This window comes from Bufo gargarizans, chromosome 1 (assembly GCF_014858855.1).
Source record: "Bufo gargarizans isolate SCDJY-AF-19 chromosome 1, ASM1485885v1, whole genome shotgun sequence".
In the NCBI taxonomy this organism is placed as follows: Eukaryota; Metazoa; Chordata; class Amphibia; order Anura; family Bufonidae; genus Bufo; species Bufo gargarizans.
Window position 1 is genome coordinate 285,964,046 of NC_058080.1, and position 6,028 is coordinate 285,970,073.

The following is a 6,028-nucleotide window of genomic DNA, read 5'->3' on the forward strand; positions in this document are numbered from 1 at the left end:
TAATACAGAGGAAGGCTCTTTCTCTCTCAGCGGTTCATTTGAAAGGCTCAGAGAATCACCAGGCAGACTTTCTCAGCAGACACAGATTCAGCCAGGCGAATTGGTGTCTGAATCAGGAGGCATTAACCAAATAGAGGCCTTATGGGGATCTCCCACAATAGATCTATTTGCCTCGCTAGAGAACAAAAAGTGTGAAAGTTTCTTTTCTCTGAGCAGGGAGGATCAGTCGATAGGCACAGATGCACTCTCACAGCCATGGGGGAAGGGCCTAGTCTATGCGTTTCCTCCCATCAGCCTATTGCCCAGAGTGATCCAGAAGATCAGGGGGGAGCAGGCAACAGTGATACTAATAGCACCGTTTTAGCCGAGAAGAGTCTGGTTTGCCTGGTTGAGGAGACTATCAATAGCCGATCCCTGGATACTTCCAGAAAGACAGGACTTATTATATCAGGGCCCTCTACATCATCCGGAAGTCAAGAACCTCCACCTGACAGCCTGGATTTTGAGAGGACATTCTTCAGGTCTAGAGGCCTATCAGAACAAGTCATTGGGACTCTTCTAGCCAGTAGGAAAAAGGTCACCCCCGAGATCTATCTGAGGGTATGGAAGACCTTCCTTCGGTTTTCAGTGCCAGGCCTAGACTTGAACTCACCCAACATCCTTTTAATTTTACATTTTTTACAGGAAGGCCTTAACAAAAAACTTCAAGGTCCAGCACTCTCAAGGACCAGGTCTCGGCACTGAGTGCTCTATTTGACTTTAAATTAGCTACTCATCCTTGGGTCAAAAGGTTTATTAAGGGTTCCTCTAGACTATGTCCTACAGTTAAATCTAAATCAGCCCTGTGGGACCTTAACCTGTTTCTATCCGCTCTAACCAAGGCTTCGTTTGAGCCCCTTGAGGACATACCCTTAAAGATGCTGTCCTATAAAACAGTATTTTTAGTGGCCATTACATCCGCCAGACAAGTAGGAGAACTATCTGCTTTGTCTTCTTCCCCACCATATACTCAGATTCTGGAGGATAGAATTGTATTCAAACCGGATCCTGCATTCCTGCCCAAAGTAGTTTCAGTTTTCCATAAATCTCAGGAAATAGTTCTCCCTTCCTTTTGTCAGGACCCAAAGAACAAGGGGGAAAAGTCTTTTCATACTTTAGACGTCAGAAGGCGTGTCTGTGCATATTTAGAGGCTACGAAAGGGCTTTAGGAAAACCCCACAACTCTTTGTTCAGTTTCAGGGTCATAACAAAGGCTCGAAAGTCACAAGCCGTACCTTAGCCAGGTGGATCAAGAGAGCGATAGGTCTGGCATATTCACAATCAGATTGTCAGGTACCTTTTTCTGGGCAGAAAAAGGGTGTGCTACCATTGAGCAAATCTGTAGGACAGCAACGTGGAGTTCCCCCTATACGTTTTACAAGCACTACAGGTTGGACCTTTCATCTGTGCAGGATATGTCTTTTGGGAGAAAGGTGCTGCAGGCTGTTTCCCCCCCCCCTAAAAATCATCTAGTCTAGTCTCTCACAGGTGCTGTCATGGGGCGTAATGGAAATACTTCAATTACTCTTACCGGTAATATGTTTTCCATGAGCCCATGACAGCACCTACATAATTCCCTCCCTAAAAAAAAATATGAAAAAGAGAGAAATCTATATTTTAGTATTGTGCCAAAGAAGAGATATGCCTGGCATATATTTGGCGCCGTTTTTTCTGGTTTGTTTTTTGCTTGTGTTCTTAGTTTCACTATATATAGGTGTATTGCTGGTCCCAGGAATCTTGTCAAATACTGAGTGGTGGAAGGCAGTGGACCAATTTAAACATCTGGGAAGTTCCTGTTTCATGTCCGGAAGGGGGAGGATCTCTTACAGGTGCTGTCATGGGCTCATGGAAAACATATTACCGGTAAGAGTAATTAAAGTATTTCTACACCTAAAACTTTTTTGGACCTCGTGTGAGCAGGAAAAAGTTGCAGATTGCAATGCAAAAGGACCTTTGCACTGCAATCTGCACCAGAAATATGCCTGATATAGGTGCATTTCTGTATAATAAATTACCCCCTAAGTTTGGTTTCCTTGTAGTTTATTCTCAGGCCTAGGTACAGCTCAGTCCCATGTCAGTGAAAAGCCCTGAATGTCAAGGCCACGGTTTTGGCCGTGACTCCTTGGGAGCCGCATACTGTTGCCCGCGGTTTGGGTTGTTGTTTCAACCGCAGCTTAAGGCATGATGTTACTTGTCTCAGGTGCGGTTGCCGCGGACAACAGGTGTGTGTGCGGTCCCTTTGGAGTCTGTGTGCGTGTATGTATGCACTGTTGTTTGTCTGTGTGCACTCTGTGTATTGTGTGGTGTGCACTGACACCTTTCCTGCACTGTGGTTGCCCGTGGCAACGTTTGGTGATGTGTACATGTGGTGGCAGTGTCCCGGCCTTTGGGCTGACTCCCAGGACACGGTTGCCACCCATGTCGTTGCCAGCGGTAACAACCACAGTGTGTTTATTGTGTTTGGACACGGTTCCTTTAAGTTGGTGTTTTCCCTTTCCTGTGGTGCTGGAAGGGTTAACTCTCTTCCCAGTGTGTGTGATGTCACTGGGTGTGTCTGACCGGTGGGTGTGGCCACTTAGGCCTATATAGCTTCTGTCTTTGGCATGGCTCAAAAGGTTGCTTCAGTCATGCTTTGCTGTAGCAGCCTCCTGTGATTTCTATCTCCTTGTAAGGGCCACCCTTCCGGTCATATGTTATTATTGCGTGATTTGTTGTTGATGTCCTGTGTCTTTGCTTTTTGTGCAGCTATGGATGTCCTGGTCCCTGTGTGTCTTCATGTGTGTGCTGTTTACCTTTGTTTGTGTGGACAGCGTTTGCACGGGTTCCAGTCAGCTAGGCTGAGACAGGTATGTGTGGAACTGTTAGGGTTCACCTGTCTTATCCGTAGTTCTGTTTATGTACCCCCATCTTCATGCTGCTTGGCCAGTGAGACTCCTGCTCCTCCGTTACTAGAAGGAGTGGGTTGTCTTACCCTGCTCCTTAGCCCAGGGACCGGACGGAGGGTAAGTCAGGGATCCGAGGTTCCTGCGCATGGGTCCTCCTACCATCAAGGTAGGCCCATGCAGGTAGGAGACAGGGTCAGCGTTAGGGACGCAACAGGAGGTGACCTGCTCCCTAATTCTGTGTTCCTGGCGAGTAGCGACTGGACATCTTCCTTCACCGCACGGCTGAGGATTTCCCCCATCCTCAGCCGTGACACTGAATTGCAGTACCAAGTGCAGCCGCTATACAATGTAGGGCACTGTACTTGGTAAGCTTTGAGGCCAGCACGCAGAGTCACTTCAAGTTGTGTTTAAGATCAGTTGTGGGCAACCTCAAGCAAAGATGTCCTAGTCCTCACTCCCAGCATCTACCTTTTCAGCTGGCCCTTTCCTCTTGCCTGGCCTTGATGTCTGGGGTGTCACTTTCTCTTTCGGCTGAATTCACACTTGATTGATTTTCTACAGCAAATGGTGCATTATTTTGTTGCTGAAATGCTGCAGATTTCATTAGAAAGGGTGAAATCGGCGGTATAAATTGACATGCTTCATCTGCACCAAAGGTCAGTTTCTGCTAAAAGACTTTTGAAAATCCACAACAGCAAATCCGTAGTCAGTGACGTGAACCCAGCCCCAACCACATTCTTGCCCCTCAGTGCGGTCAACATTAATACCAGGTATTCCTCTGGGCTTCCAACTCTCTTGGACACCAGTTCTTCTTGTTGGGTCGATTGGAGATTCCCACCTTTGGTCTTCATCCAAGTTGATGGCTCCCTTTAAAACCTTGTGCATTGTTCATATGGGTTCTTGTTTGAGGCCTTTTTCACAATGTTCTCGGCTGGCTTCTGAGGCCTGTTACAAACAGATCCTGAAGCACAGCTGGTGCAGTGTCTCATCCTCCTGAACTGCTCAAATGTCTGTGTCTCTCTTGCTGAATGTAACATCATCCTTGTCCTTGCTTTGCCCTCTAATATGCTCGGGGTCATCTCTGCCTTGCAATGTGGTCCCATATTACAGTCTAGTTGCCCAGCAACAAATTAGATCCAGATTTGGACTCCATAACACTCCCACTGGAACAATTAGGTATGCTGGCCTGAAAGACAACTATGGCAATCAGCAACTTGATGCTGGCACTCAATACACTTCTACGGACATTCTCTGTACTTCCTTACATTAATAGTTTGATATGTCCACAGCGCTGGCACCTTCTCTGCACTTTGGCTGTCTCCTGCACCACACTACTCTCGGCAGGTGCATGAGCTCTACTTGCGACATAGTTCCTGTTCTTCTGTCTGGGCAGTGCAGAGGATGCTACGTTCACAGTACCACACGTTGCAGTCTGAATCTCTCCTCTTCAGCTCTGCACACGCATGTCTATCTCATGGATCCCATTACCCATTCTCATCCTGTCTGGGATGAAAGAAATGAGGCATAGCGCAACATCAAGTAATACCTTTTGTTGCAGAGTGTATAGCGATAAGAGCCAATTGGAGGGGCTCACCTAGTGATGGTGTGGTGGCCACAAAAACTATTTTAGTAGAGATTGGGCCCCAACAGGGGTTTGGATCAGCAGAAAGGGTCTCACGATCCACATCACTTGGAGTAAACAGACCACCTCTTTAGACGGGCAAACAATTGTTTTAAAGAAAAGAAAATCTCTTGTATCCATGCTAGATCCAGTATAAAGTATCTTTATTTAGGATAGCATTTAAAAGTCCATAGATAAAATGCTTTTTGGGGACCAGCCCCTTCTTCAGTTACACAAGACAAAGTACATTGTCCTGTGTAACTATAGAAGGGGCAGGTCCCTGAAATGTGTTTTATCTATGGACTTTTAAAAGCTATCCTGAAAAAAGATACTTTATACTGGATCTAGCATGGGTACAAGCAATTTTATTATTATTTTTCTTTAAAACAATTGTCTCTACAAAGGTCTTGGTCCCTCTGCAGGTGATGCCCAGGTCTTATATGCAAAGACACAGTCTCTGCATAACAGCTGCCCAGAGGGTAACTCTACCATGTCACAATTCGTACAGGAAATTACACCTGACTTTTGTTAGTGGTCAAAAATGTGGCAGAAATAAATCCAGTTTGTTTCACAATTAGACTAGTTTCCGATGACTGTATTCATATTACCTCTGTTTTATGGCTGCAACACCTGGACCATGCGCAGTGCTACTAGACCTGACTTTTCACCATACGGCTTTATAGTGATCTAAGTTTGGTTTGAACTGTGAAAGTTCTTGGCATTCATAATACTCTTGGCCGTAACAAATACTCTAAAATTCCTCAAACAAGAAGTCCACAATTGCTAGTTCACAATTATTGGCTCATATAATCAAGCAACCGATTAGCCGAGGAACAAGCAAACGCTCATTCATCGGCTGATCTCTTATATCTTTCATCAGGATGAATTGATCAGAATGAGGGAGGTACAACTGTGGTTGCAATCGTTCCTCCCGCATTCAGCTTGCATCGGCCTATGTAATCAGGCCGGTGAAAACAAGCGCTGATGGATCATCCTTCAGCAGACGCACTGCCCTTACATCGGGCACTGTAATAGTGCCTTTACTGCACACTTGGCCAAACACACAGAGAGCAACAGGTTCAGCCAACAGTTTCATGTGTATAGGGAGCTCATGACTGTCCCCCAACAGATGAGATCAGGGAAGAGAAGGATCAGACAAACTTAATATTTTCATCCAATTCTTTTGTTCACCCAGGGGATAAGCCTCTGCCAGAAGCGCCTATCTCCATTTGATAACACAACATACGAACATGTAAGTGTATGTGGCCAAAATGATCATTCAGCTGTCAGACATTAAATATGTATGTCCAGCTTTAGTCTTCATGATCAATTAAAGGTTGGGCTAAATTGTATCTAACAAAACCATTTTAATTAAGAGATTAAAATACCTGGACTGAAAGAACCTGATCTTTGTTTTATAAAAAGTAATCCAGGAGGAATTATTTTCCAAAACAAAATCCAGTGTATCAAGTTGAAATACCAG